Source organism: Rattus rattus, chromosome 4, assembly GCF_011064425.1.
Source record: "Rattus rattus isolate New Zealand chromosome 4, Rrattus_CSIRO_v1, whole genome shotgun sequence".
NCBI classification, from domain to species: Eukaryota; Metazoa; Chordata; class Mammalia; order Rodentia; family Muridae; genus Rattus; species Rattus rattus.
The window spans coordinates 154,802,991-154,817,790 of record NC_046157.1 but is presented as its reverse complement, the minus strand read 5'-3'; the positions used below and the strand labels follow the sequence as shown (position 1 = coordinate 154,817,790).

General features: G+C 48.0%; 2 pseudogenes; both read right to left on the bottom strand.

Moving 5' to 3' along the window:
- Positions 1-6,482: 6,482 nt before the first annotated feature.
- Positions 6,483-7,979, bottom strand: LOC116898557 (annotated as a pseudogene).
- A 141-nt stretch (positions 7,980-8,120) lies between these two features.
- On the bottom strand, positions 8,121-9,159 carry LOC116898556 (annotated as a pseudogene).
- Between the last annotated feature and the right edge of the window lie 5,641 nt (positions 9,160-14,800).

Sequence of the window (14,800 nt, the reverse complement as noted above, 5' to 3'; positions counted from 1 at the left end):
CCCACCAGTCTTTGTACTCCCAGACTTCCTAGCGCCCCACCACCAGTGCATAAGAAACCCTCCTCACTATACTTGTCCCTCCAACCTGAAAGTCTGAGCTTTTCCATGGTGCTCTCCTGTCAGCAGAATCAGAAGCTCACTGAAGTGTTAGCCAAGGAGACATACAAGAACTGAAGGAGGCTGAGAGGGAGACTTGGGAGCTCTCTGCACTAGGACAGTCAGGTTTTTGGAAAGAGTTAACTTGTGCATCCTGCCGTCCAGAGGCATCCTGTCCTGGGGAAGTGACGGGTCCTAGCTGTTCTGATGTTGGGAAGGCTCTGCTCCTGCACTGAACTGGTGAACAGCATGGCGTCTCCAGGCCTTTGTTCTCCTCCCTACAGTGTGGCTAAGAATGTAAACATCCAGTCAGGGGTGTCCTCATGGACACCTCAAAAGTCTGATCACTGTGGTCAGACCATGATGGGGATCAGGTATGGAAGAGCTTCAGGAATGGGGTTAGTGAGCACAGAGAATGTGAGGATCCCAGCAGAACTCTGAGGAGAGAGGACAGAGAGACACAACTACACCTTTATTGATCATATGCCCAGTTAGAGGAAGCATCATCTGTGTTATCCATGTACTTAAGGCAAGCAAAGAGACCACACATAGATCCTGCAGCCATTTATCAGAAGTTTTCCCTGGAGACTTGACAGCTCAAGGGCTGGGATGAACATATAAACACATCAAGGGGTGATGATATCCAATGGTTCTTCCTCCATAGCTGAAAAAAAATGTCCAAATGTTACTTCTGGGGAAGACCCACTCTACTGTGCCCAGCCCCCAGGATTCAAGGAGAGTTTTGGGTCTGGGGTCTTCTCCATTTCCAGTCAGGGCTTCAAAAGAAATGGTGGGACACTGCAGATGATGACTTTTGTGTCTTCAGAGATGTCCTCCCCAGCCTGAACCTGTAAACCCCAGGGTTCCAAACAAAGGTCACAGTGTCATCATTTATCTCAAAGTGATGGACAGACTTTGGAAAACCTACTTTTAAAAAGGGAAAATCATCACAATTCTGAGATTCTACCTCAAATATGGACAGATTTGGGAGGATTGGAGAAAGATGCATTGGGTTGTGATTCAAAAGTACAAGTATCTAAGTCAGACCAGGAGGCACTGGATGAAGAGGTAGGGGGACATCCCTGACAACAGCTGCAGCAAGAGCGGTGGGACTCAGTCATGCCAGCCATGTTTCCAACCTCCTAGCTTTAGGATGTGGTGCCATCAAAGCCTCTGCTCTAGGTGCAGACCTGAGGCTGCTTGGGAGAGATTTCAACTTTTACATGATGTAGAAGTTTCCCCGTGCTACCCTGAAAACACAACCCCAGGTCATCAGGCTGCAGGACTGAGCCCCTTTTGCCCTCTCCTCTCATAGCACACAGGAACCTCAGTGTCTTAGCATCAAAGCTAACATATCTAATGTTCATTTACTAGCATATAACAGATGAGGTCCATGTGAGCTCAAAAAGGATACTGTTAAAGTACTGTCTCTAAGGGGAGACTAAAAAGACAAGGAGGAAGGGTGATCAAATTTGGCCTTTGGATCTATGGTGAATCTCTGAGTGTCTCAGGTCATGAGTCACTGCAAAACCAATATTGGCTCTCATCTTCTGTGCAGGTAGGACTGGCCTGAATTTGTCAGTGATCCCTAGGGAAATGGAATTGCAGTGTTAAGGTGAGATACCTCAGACCCATTTTCTTTTGTGGACTCAAAATTTTCTCATGGCAGAGGAACATTGCTCCTTGACAGGTTGATTGAACAGGATTTTGAAGGGGTTATCCCAGAAGAACAACAAAGTGAAGCCAAGTGTTTCCCAGAGCATCAGTGTTCATCAGAAATAGACACTGTAGATGAGCCACTGGCTCTGCCCAGCATCCTCCCTGAGTGTAGTTGGGCACTGGGAACAGGAATGGCCTTGGAGAGATGTAGGGGTATTTTTAGTGTGGAAGGTGGAGATAAAGGCAATTAAAAAAAGATCCAGCATGGGTCCAAGATCATGCAAGGGTTATCCCTTGCTTTCTGGGCTCCTGCTTTTGCATAATCAGTTGTTGACACAGCCAAGAACATTTTCAGTGAATAAACCATGAAACTTGGACAGTGGAGCTGGGAGCTCTCAGGCTCAGGAACCACACTGGAGCAGGTCATGCTCTGAGCTTTAAGTTTATTCTCACCTCTGAGTCAGGATTAAGGTTGTTGGCTTGGTCCCACTCACAGGTAAATAAGAGCATCTGCTGTAAGGGCTCTGGATCTGCTGATGAGGAAAGCCATGTCCTAAACTATTACAGACTTGTTACAGCCAAAGAAAGTTCTGGCAAAATAAAGGTAGGCAGAAAGATCTGGGACAAATGAAGTAGGATGCTAAGATTCAATGAGACTTAACCTTAGAGAACTAAGCTGAGAGGTTGAGGATAGAATGAATAGGGGATCAGGACAATCAAGGCAGTCTGGCAGGAGAGATATGATCCAGACTGGATGGTGGCATCCAAGGAAGGAGAACAGCTCAGGTCTTCTGTGCCAAGGCCAAGGCTCCACTGCCCAGACAATGGAGTTCTGTGTGTACTGGCACTGACAAAAGACCCTTCAGATTCTTCACCTGCAAAAACTTCCAAGAATAGACAATAGAGTACAATCTCAGGGTATTTCCCAAGTTTGAGTAATGCCTCAATGTATCCTTTGACCTCTACACGGTACTCAGAAACATCATGCTACCTCTTCCCACACAATGATACAGACAGATACAGACAGATAGACAGGCAGACAGAGACTGAGAGGCAGGGAGAAAGAGCAAAGGAAAGAGAAACAGATGCAGAGACAGAGACAAAGCAGTAGTAACAGAGAGACAGAGGATAAGGAAGTAAGTGACTAAATATGTCAATAATATAAAGTGCTTCCCAAGGTTATGGGCTCTCAGAGCCATACCGTCTGTGAAAATTAGGGTAATGTCTGTAAGCCTCATACATACCTAGTAGCACTGAATTGGGCCTACTCAAAGAAGCACAGGGTAACAGAAGGAAAATGGCATGAGAGGGTGACCAGTCGTTATCCTTTCTTGGAGGGAGGGGTTCCACACCTGGAAAAGGACCTGGCAGAGGAAACAGAAAATAAAGGATCAAATGAAGGCAAAAGTCTGCTGGAGAAATCTCCTCCTATGTCTGAAGGCATCACTTGAGGACATGCAGTAGAGACATCAAGTTAGCCAAGAGCTGATGGCTGAGTGAAAACAGTGTCAGGTATAATGTGGGAAAAACTGAGAGGCAGAGAGAACACACTACAAGGTGTCAGCCTTGAGCCCAGGCAAAGGGACAGCTGAAGCCTCCAGTCATGAGTCTGAGAGGTTCCAATGTTGGGAAGCTGACCATGGTGGCCACAGGAGCAATTCATGGTCTTTAATCAGACTCTCAAGCAGAATGAGGAGAGGTGGCCTGGAGGAGAGTCTTCACAGAGGACTGAGTGAAAAGATGAAGTTCCCCTGTGAGCATGTCTGTAGAGGCCAGCCATTTGATTACCTTAATTGACGATGGAAGGCACAACAGCTTCGGCAGTGTCATTCCCCAGGATTGGATAATTCCCAGCTCAATGTGACAGCAGAGAGCTCTAGATGAGCACAAGCAAGCAAGCCTCATGCATGCATTCTGTCCCTCTGCTCTAGGCTATGACATGGGTAGTCCTTTGCACACGAAAGCCTTGGCTTCCATGGTCTTGCAGTATAACCTGGAAGTGTCACCTCACTGTGATAGAAATGCAACTAAAAGGTTTAGTTTTTCAGATAATCACTGAGCCTAAAACAACCCAGGGCAACAGTAGAAGATATCAATCTGTAGGTCCCAACTCATGCTCAGTGGAACATTTCCTTTTCTCTCCCTCAGGCAGGGGTCTCATCTCCAGACATAATGTAAAAATTTCCTTGGAGGGCACAGGCAGGAATTGGGTCAGAGGGACTTCTGTCAGTGTGGGACAAGTGTCAGATTACAACACAGGATTTTACAGTGACCTTGAGCATCTCCACTAATGACCTGGAAATACCAATCATATTGAGAGGCAAGTGGAGGATGTTGGATCACTGGCCCCTTGTTCTGTGTGCCACCATTTTCTCCCCAGGCTTGATTCTGGAATTTCTGGAGAGGCTTGAAATCCCTGTTTATTCTTTGCCTCTTAGAGCGTTTTTGGAAGCTCAGTTAGACAGGATCAGAGTTGCAAATGTCTGTGGTCTTCTCTTAGTGAGTCCTGGAACACTGGATTAGCACAGTTCAGGGTCTAGAAATATGCTCTATTGTTTTAATCTGGATAGGTCGCTGTGTGGTATTAGCTTCACTTCCATGCCCCGTGGATATCTCTTAGTGTCCTCACTGGAGGGCCTCATCCCTGGGGGACTCTGAGGACATTGTGAATTATGTTTTCAAGCTACCCAGGAAAGTGAGCTGGACTGTCCCAGGTTCCCTTGGCAACCCTTTATCTAGGTCTGTCTCCTGCTTCCTCTGAAGGAGCCATACCTAGGGGTGAGGAAATGGACGAGGAAGTCCAGATGCACTCCTCTGCCTCCTCGCCAGCATATGGCTGCCCCATTATGCCCTCTGGGCCATTCAAGCTCTGTTCCCACTCTGCCATTGCAGTAAGGTGCTGGGTTTGCACTCGATGCCAGGACAAAGGTTATTACATAACCCACATTACCCTCTGCATGTCCGAGGGAAAGCTGGGTTTCCTGCCTCGACGGACAATGCCAAGGCTGTGGCAGTACTTCATGGCTGACACTGTCTGCCTGAATGTTTTCATTGCCTCTCCCTCCTCCTGCAGGCCATCCTCCACTGTCAGGTCGGAGAAGTGTCCTCCTGGGGCACACTCAGGAACAAGATGGACCCGACTTGCTGTTACTAGAGCCTGGGAGAGGCTGATGGTGTAGGTTGGGGTAGTGACCACTGTCAGGTGTGATGCCCCAGCCCATACTTGTTGACACTTTCTTTGGGTCTGCTTCCTGCCTCTTTCAGAGGCGCCACATTTTGAAGGTAAATGGTGGGTGTTTGTCTTTAGAGCCCTTGTGTAGCCACAGAGTCTTGACAGGCAAGTCCTGATTCTCTTACACAGTCTCTTGAAGCACCCAATATTCTCCAGGGGTGGTGAGATTTCCTTATAAAGAGTCTCAGGTGGCCATGAGCATTTCCTCTTCTGATATCCAGCTGCAGACACACGGGGCAGCCACAGCTCCTGAGTGGAGGGCACAGGCAGGAAATGCCTCTGTCCTTGGGACAGTGTGAGCGATGGCAGGCATGGAAGCGCTTCTGCCTGAATGTTTTCTTTGCATCTCCCTCCTGAAGGGACCATCATTCATGGTCAAAGAACTTGCCTACTGGAGCACACTCAGCAACTGGATGCACCCACTTTTATGTTTCTAGAGTCTGCAAGAGGCTGATGATGTAGGATGGTGTAGTGACCAAGGTCAAGGTTGTGATGCGCCCTCCCATACTTGTCTACATTTTCATTGGTTCTGCTTCCTGTCTCTTTCACAGAAGCCACATTTGGAAGATATATGGTGGGTTTTTGTCTTTGGTGTCCTCGGGATGCAACAGAATCTTGACAGGCAAGCCCTGATTCTCTTATGCAGTCTCTTGAGGCACCCAATATTCTGAGGGGTGGTGAGACTTCCTTGTTAGCTACTTCCTCAGGGGGTGTGGGCATTTCCTCTTCTGCTATGCTGCTCCAGACACATGGGGCAGCCACAGCTCCTGACGGAGGGCATAGGCAGTAAATCAGCTCTTCCTTTGGGGAAAAAGTAAAGCAGTGGCACCGGGGAGGCACTTCTTGCCATCTTGTGTCCTGACAGTTCTAGGGAAATGGCCCATTTACTCCTGAGGGCCAGATGAGGAGGAAGCCAAGTTTGAGCTCACTGGCCCTTCTCTTCTTGGAAGACCAGAGACAGAGGGATGTGCTGGTGATATGGGTGGCATAGGGCATAGCATCGCAGGCTCGGCTCAAGTGTTAGGTGTGTGTTTATGCCCCTCTTGTACCCATTCTTTTAAAAGCAAATAAGTTCCCAACATTTTGCCACATTATTTACAGGGATTAGAAGATCTCTTTGAAATTTAAAGCCATGCATGGCAGCATGTCTATAATGTTACAATCTGAATAAGTCACATTTGGAATACTTCTACCACATTTAATGTCCTATGGATGTCTCTCAATGACTTTAATGGAGGCCTCATTTCTGGAGGAAATGAGATGATGTTTTGATGTGGGTTTTCAGGTTGCTCAGAGACATGAGCTGGAATGTCACAGGTCCTAGTGGCAATCTAATTCCTTGATCTCTTTCCTGGTTCTTCTTCTGAAGGGACAGTACCCCGTGGTGAGGAAATAGAGTCGCATGCCCAGACTGCACCCATGTGTCTCCGTGCCATCCTAAGGTCCACTAATGCCACCTCTGGGTCATTAAAGCTCTTGGTCCCACACTGCCATTTCAGTAAGGTCCAGGATTGTACTTGATGGCCATGCCAAAGTCTATCACCTTCACATTACCCTCTGCCACTCTGAGGGAAAGCAGGGGTTTCCTGTCTCGGTGGACAATGTCAAGGCTGTGGCATTACGTTATTGCCGATTCTATCTGCCTGACTATTTTCTTTGCCTCTTCATCTTGGGGTGGGCTGTCCTCCATTGTCAGGTCAGAGAAGTTTCCCCCTGGAGCACACTTAGTGAGTAGATGGACCTGCTTTGATGTTACTACAACCTGGATGAGGTAATGAAGTTAAAATGGTGTAGTGCACGACATCAGTGTTGTGATGCCCCATGCCATATTGTTTACCCTTTTAATGGGTTCTGGGTCCTTCCTCTTTCAGAGGATCTACGTTCTTGTAAGATAGATGGGGGTCTTTGTCTTTGGTGCCCTCCCTCCGGAAGCAACACAGTTTTCATAGGGAAGCTGTGATTCTCTAACAGTGACTTGAAGCACCTAATCCTTAGAGGACATGATGAGATTGCCTTGTCAGAGAATTCTTCAGGTAGCACAGGCATTTCCTCTCCGATGTGCTGCTGCAGACACACGGGGCAGCCACAGCTCCTGAATGGAGGGCACAGGCAGGAAATTGGCTCTTCTTCTTGGGACAGTGTGAAGCAAAGGCAGGCATGGAAGCCCTTCTTGCCATCTTGTGTCCTGATAGTGCCAGGGGAACAGGCCCATGCTCTCCTGAGGGCCAGATGTGGAGGATGCCAAAGTTGGGCTCACTGTCCCTCCTCTTGTTGGAAGAACAGAGATAGATGGATGAGCTGGTGATGGGGTGGCATAGGGCACGCAAGCACAGGCTTGGATGAAGTAAAAGATCTGCGCTTAATCTCGTGTGTATGTTTCCTTTCAAAATCAAATGTGTACCCATTGGTTCATCATACCTTTTTGCAGGGATTCCAAGAAATTGTTGACAGTGAATGCCTTGTCTCTGAGCATGTCTATATTGTTTGATTCAGAATAAGGCACACTTGGGATAATTCCTTTACAGTTAACAACCCTTGGATGTCACTTAATGTCTTCAGTGGAGGGCCCTCATCTCTGGAGGAACTGGGAGAATATGGTGAATTAGGTTTTCAGGTTGTGGAGAGACATGAGCTTGGATGTCACAGGTCCCCATGGCAATTTTTTCCTCAATGTCTTTCATGGTGCTTCTTCTGAAAGGGTAGTACCCAGTGGTGATAGAGTAGCACACCCCAACTCACACATCTGCCTCTCGGCCGTCATATGGCCACAAAAACAACCCCCTTTTTCACACACTGTCGTTTCAGTAAGGTGTTGGTTGTACACTTGATGGCCATGGCCAAGTCTATTACTTTCACATGACCCTCTGCATCTCTTGAGGAAAAACTGGGGTTTCCTGTCTTGATGGATAATGTCAAGGTGGCAGTGCTTTATGGCTGACACTGCCTGCCTGAATATTTTCTCTACCTCTACCTGTAGCAGGTCATCCCCCATTTTCAACTTCTTTGGCACACTCAGTAACTAGATAGACTCCCTTTGACTCAAAGAGGCTGATGCTGTCGTGACCAATGTCAAGAATGTGATGCGACATCCCACGCTTGTTTACACTTTTATTGGGTCTGGTTCCTGCCTCTTTCAGTGGAGGCTCTTTCTAAGTTGAGAAATATGGTGGGTCTGTTTCTGGAGTGCTCGGGGAGCAACAGTCATGACAGGCATGCGTGGATTCTCTTTCAGTCTCTTGAAGCACCCAATATGCTCAGGGGGTGATGAGATTTCCTTGTTTGAGGTTTCCTCAGGTGGTAGGGGATCTCCTCGTCCAACACACTGCTGTAGACACAAGGGAAAATGCAAAGCAGTAGCAGGCATGGAAGCCCTTCTTGCCACCCTGTGTGCGTTAGTGTCAGGGAAACAGGCCCATGCTCTCCTGAGGGCCAGATGTGGAGGAAGCCAAAGTTGGGCTCACTGCCCCTTCTCTTTATGGAAAGATCAGAGGTAGAGGGATGTGCTAGTGGATGGTTTGGTATGGATGGGGTGGCACAGGACATAAAGTCACAGGCTTGGATGAAGAGGAAGATCTGGGCTCAAACCTCTTGCATAATTTTTTATTAAACTAAAAAATGTACCCATCCATTTTTTTTTTTCCCGGCTGGGATTCCAGGATCTCATTGGCTTAAAATCTTCACCTTCCTTTACCCATGGGTGCCTCTTAGCGTCTTCAATGGAAGGCCTCATCTCTGTGGGAACTATGAGGATATGGTGAATTAGGTTTTCAAGTTGCCAACAGAGCTGAGATGGAATGTCACAGTTTCCTGTGGCAATCTTTATCTGTTTCATGGTCCTTCTCTGAAGGATGATAACCAGTGGTGATGGTATAGAGTACCACACTCGGAGCGCACACATCTGCTTTCTTGCCATCCATCACATGGCTGCTGTAATACTCCCTATTGGGCATTAAAGCTCTTGGTCCCACATCTCAATTTCAGTAAGGTGCTTTGTCTGCTCTTGATGGCAAGGCCAATGTCTGTTACCTTCACGTTACCCTCTGCGTCTCTGAGGAAAAGCTAGGGTTTCGAGTCTCCATGGAGAATGCCAAGGTGTGGCAGTACTTTATAGCTGACACCGTCTCCCTGAGTGTTTTCTTTGCCTCTTCTTCCTGCTGTGGATCATCCTCCATTCCAAGGTCAAAGCACTGTCCTCCTGGAGCACACTCAGTAACTGGATGGACCTGCCCTGATATTACTAGACCGCAGAAGCGGCTGATGGTGTAGGATGGTGTAGTGAACAATATTGGGGTTGTGATGGACCGTCCCGTTCCTGTTTACCCTTTCATTACATTCTGCATCCTGCCTCTTGCAGAGAAGTCACATTCTCAGAACATGATATGGTGGGTTTTTGTCGATGCAGTCCTGGGAAGCAACAGAGTCTGGAGAGGCCAGCCCTGCTTCTCTTGCGCAGTCTCTTGAAGCTCCTAACATTCAGAATGGGTGATGACATTTTTTTGTCAGAGTCTTCCTGAGGAGGCGTGGGCACTTCCTCTTCCAATGTGCTGCTGCAGACACATGAGGCAGCCACAGCCCCTGAATGGAGGGCACAGGCAGGGAATCAGCTCTTTTCTGGCGCACTGTGAAGCCATGGCAGGCAGGAGGCACTTCTTGCCATCTCGTGCCCTGACCGTGTCCGGGCAAAGGTCTGTGCACACCCGAGGGCCAGATGTGCAGAAGGCCAGATTTGGGCTCACTGCCCTTCTCTTTAGGGAAGACCAGAAATGTGCTGGTGTTGTGTGAGGGGTAGGATATGGAGTCACAGGCTTGGCTCAAGTGTTAGGTGTGTGTTCATGCCCCTCTTGTACCCATTCTTTTAAAGTCAAATATGTACCCTTCATTTTGCCACAATATTTTGCAGGGATTCCAAGATCTCGTTGAAATTTAAAGCCATGCATCAGAGCATGTCTATCGTCTCAATCCAGATAGGTCAGAGTTGAAATACTTCCTCCACATTTAATGTCCCATGGATGTCTCTTAATGTCTTCAATGGAGAACTTCACGTCTCTGGGGAACTGGGATGATCTCATGCTTTTCAAGTTGCTCAGAGACATGAGTTGGAATGTCATAGGTCCCGCAATCTATTTCCACGATCTCTTTCCTGGTGCTTCCTGAAGAGTAGGACCCACTGATGACGGAATGGAGTAGCTGTCCAGACTGGACCTGTCTGCTTCCTTGACATCACATGGCTCCACTGAGGCAACTTCTGGGGCACAAAAGCCCTTGGTGTCACACTGCTCTTTCAGGAAGCTGCTCGGTCTGCACTCCATGGCCTGGGCAAATCTATTACATCCTTCACATTACCCTCCGCCTCTCTGAGGAAACTGGGGTTTCCGGTCTCCATGGACAATGTCAAGGCTGTGGCAGTACTTCATGGTTGCCTGAATGTTTTCTTTGCCTCTTCCTCCGACAGTGGACACCCTCCATTGTCAGGTCAGAGAAGTGTCCTCCTGGGGCACACTCAGGAACAAGATGGACCTGACTTGCTGTTACTAGAACCTGGGAGAGGCTGATGGTTTAGCATGGGGTAGTGACCACTGTCAGGTGTGATGCCCCAGCCCATACTTGTTGACACTTTCATTGGGTCTGCTTCCTGCCTCTTTATGCTCGTTTTTTTATTTATTTAAAAATTTCAACATGAATGAACACACATTAACATTTTTATTTTCATTTCAAATGTTATCCCCTTTCCCAGTTTCCCATCCATAACCCCCCTATCCCATGCCCCTCCCCTTGCTTCTATGAGGGTGTTCCTCCTCCCCAAACACCCACCCCTTCATGGCTCCCTGCCCTGACATTCCCCTACACTGGGGGCGGGGTCCAACCTTGGCAGGACTGCCCAGTGGTGCCTAACAAGGCCCTGCTTGGCTACATATGCAACTGGAGCCATGGCTCTGTCCATGTGTACTCTTTGGGTAGTGGTTTAGTCCCTGGGAGGTCTGTTTGGTTGGTATTGTCGTTCTTATGGGGTTGCAAACCCCTTCAGCTCCTTGAAACCTTTTTGTAACTCCTCCAATGGGAACCCTGTTCTCTGTTCAGTGGTTGGCTTTGAGCATCCACATCTGTATTTGTCAGGCTCTGGCAAAGCCTCTCAGGTGACAGCTTTTATCAGGCTCCTGTCAGCATGCACTTCTTGGTATCAGAAATGCTGTGTGGGTTTGGTGGCTGTATGTATATGAGCTGGATCCCAGGGTGGGTAGGCTCTGAGTATCCATTCCTCTAGTCTCTGCTGCAAACTTTGTTTCCGTATCTCCTATGAATATTTTCCCCCTTTTAAGAAGGACTGAAGCATCTGCACTTTGGTCTTCCTCCTTCTTGAGCTTCATGTGGTCTGTGGATTATATCCTGGGTATTTCGAGCTTTTGGGCTAATATCCAGAGATACAGGCATGTGCTGGTGAAAGGAGGGGCATAGTGCATGGAAACCAGGCTTGGCTGAAGTGGTAGATCCATGCTCAACCTCCATGCATACCTGTTCTTTTAAAATCAAATATGCACCCATCATTCCGCCAGTGCCTTTTTTTTTTTTTTGGAGGGGTTCAACCATCTCATTGGCATTAGACAGCATTCCTCAGAGCATGTCTACACTGTTGTAATATAGAGAGACCACAGTTGGGATATTTACTTCACCTTTCCTGACCCATGGGTGTCCCTCAGTGTCTTGAGTGCAGGGCCTCATCTCTCAAGACACTGTGAGGACCTGGATAATTAGGTTTTCAACGTGCTCAGAGATACAACTTAGAATATGACAGGTCCCCTGGCAATCTTTTTCTTGATACCGTTCATGTGGCTTCCTCTGAACTGGTGGCACCCAGTGTGATAAAATAGAAAAGCAAGCACAGACCCCACACATCTGCCTTTATCCCACCACGTGGCCCCTCTAGTACAATCTCTGGGGTACCAAAGCCCTTGGTTCCTCACTGCCATTTCGGGAGGATGCTAGGTCTGAGCTTGGTGGAGCAGCCAAAGCATCAGCTTGGTTTTTCTGTCTGCATCTTGTATAATGTTTTGAAGTTTAGCGTCTCGAACAATGTCAAGTTTGGGGCAGTACTTTGTGGCTATCTGCCCAAAATTTCCTTTGCCTCTCCCTCCTGCAGCAGGCCATCCTCCATTATCAGGTCAAACAAGTTTCCTCCTGGAGCTCACTCTGTAGCTAGATAGACCTGCTTTGATGTTGTTACTAGAACCTTCAAGAGCCTGATGGAGTCAGCATGGTGAAGTGTCTGAGGTGTCATTTCTATCAGTGTTCTCCTGATGTGCTTCTTGGTTATCTCTACAGTTTTTATGGCCAGCACAGCTTGTGTTTGTCTTTGGCAGGCAAGATTGACAGTGCCAAATGTACCCTTGCCGATGGGAAGAGCACACGGACTCCCGAGTTGGTTCTGTGCAGAATTGCTGGCCACAAGGCTAGGGTTGCTTTGTTCTGGTGCATACCGCTGCTGAGGGACGACCCACAGCTCCTACACTAGGTGCAGCTGATCTCACCCAACAACTAAACAGACAGCTGTGAGGGAATCCCACAGGTCGCCAACCACAGCTCTCTCTTCTGTAGGGACAGAACTACAGACAGCCCACAGCCTCCTATGGGGGACCCTCAATCTTCCATCACAGTAATGTCAGAGCAAGAAATGGAACAAGCACAACACGGCATAAGCCACAGTGGCTGTCTCTACTTTGGGCCACTGGGACCTTTGCATTCTCTTGAAAATGAGATTAGCCTCTCCCAGTTCAGCGGTTCAGAGACAGATATCTACTTGTTTAACAGGCAGCAGAGTGCTTCAGTGGCCTTTGTAGATAGATGTTGACCAGCACTCCATGCAAGCAGGGCCAGCTCTAACCTGCTGCTCAGGTAGGGTGTCGGTCACAGTCTTTGGAGTTTTGCAGCTAGTGAGGGACATGGCCAGTTCTGTTACAGATGACCACAGGGCCAGCTCTCCTGCCTGCCATTGGTATCACGTGATGAATGAATGAAGAGGGATCTCACCCTCGCCTAGCAGACAAGAGGACCCTTGGGGCTTGTTCTGTGCTCCCAGGCAAGGTCTGGGGCCTGAACTCCAGAGTGCTGTAGCAAGTGAGTGTCAGGGGCAGCGCTCCTGCTCTGGTCACACCAGAGTCAAGTCTCAAGCTCGCTGTAGGTGGTGCGGCACAAGGACAGAGAAGGGTGTCCTTTTCTTTGTCTGCACTACTGAATTGGCACCAAGTAGCAGTGCCAGCTCACCCAAACTTGCTCTTCCCGAGGGCAACACACACCCTCCTCAGGCGGTGACTGTGATTTAGGTCAGTGTAGTCCCTGCTATGTCATGATGGGGAAAGCCAGTGGCAATGTTGTGCAGTGCCTCACATGCCCCCTAAGGAGGTTTCCTGGAGAGCATGCAAACTCCAGACCGTGTCTGAAAGATTGTCCTTGGTTTGGAGTCAGGTGGCCCATTGATGTTTCCAGCAGTTTGAGACCTGGTAACTAGGATAAGCCAGCTATACTGACAAGCTTTCTGCATTGAAGTGTGGCTTTCTTTTGTAAGAAAACTCTTACCTACGCAGACACACACTGACTAAAGACTTGCTACTCTCGTCAGGGACCTCAGTAATCTTGGATTGGTCTTCTCACTCAGGGAAAACAAAACCTGTACCTGTCTTTTCAGCCCACTGAATAAAACTGATCTTTTTGTTCCCAGTTATGACTGCTTGGTTGGTGTCTTCTTTTAAACCAAACTGTGCAGTCCAAAAAATATCTCCACCTTTTTCCTGACCTGTCTTTAGCCTGACTGGACATCTAACATTTACCAGGATCATGAGGCCCTGGACTGTTTCCTGAGCCTATTTTTTTAATTGATGAGAGTTGCTAGGTAATTTTGCTTTTGTTGTGTGGTCAAACCTCGGATCTTGGAAAAGAAACTTCAAAGATTTAAAGCTTTGATTATATGAATAGGTCCTTATTACTAGAGATTTCTCAAATAGTTTAAAATTACCATGACTGTGTAACAGAAAAAGAAGCAATAGATAAAAGAGATCCCAGAGGGAAAGCAAGAGATACCAGGAGAGGAAGGGGGAAGAAGGACATCTGTTCCTATGTTGGTGAGATTACAGAGGGTCCATGTCCCATGCTGTATTGGCCTTCCTGTGGTGCAACAGAAGTGAATGTACAAAACTCAAATACCCAGGACTTCTCGTAGACCAGCACCCATGTCCTATTCTTTTAACCGCAGCCCAGCTAACGTGCTGCCAGACACTAACCCAAGGGAGCCTCTTCCAGAGAGCAGAGCAGTTGTGGTCATCACACTCCCTCAGCCTTGATGGGGGAACAAGAGGAGGTGACTGCGTGATGCTGCAGTGGATACAGACGGGATGCCTAGCCATGAACCACCGAGAGGGGAAGGTACATTCTAGGTTCTTCCCCAGGCATGTCACGTGTAGCTCAGCTCATCCAGATGGGCACTGACAGTTTGGCTTCAGCTTGTAGGTAACCATGGGACCTCTGAGTGAATGATTGACTGCTGCAGGTGGAAGACAGAGACCCCATATTGTGTACCTGATATAACATGGGACCTAGAGGGGTCGTATGCTTCTACCCCTAGCTATATGCTCACTGGTACAAGACTGGCCTCCTGTTATGTTTGTCAAGGAAAGGTGTGTGTTCATAAGAACAATGTTACGTGTCGCTTTTCCTAGGATCCCCGTTCTTTGTCGACTTGGCATTCTTTGAATTCTCCCAGCTCCTCAATCTACCAAGTCTTGGTGTAAGCCATGGATCCAGAGATTCCCTATAGCTTCCTAAATG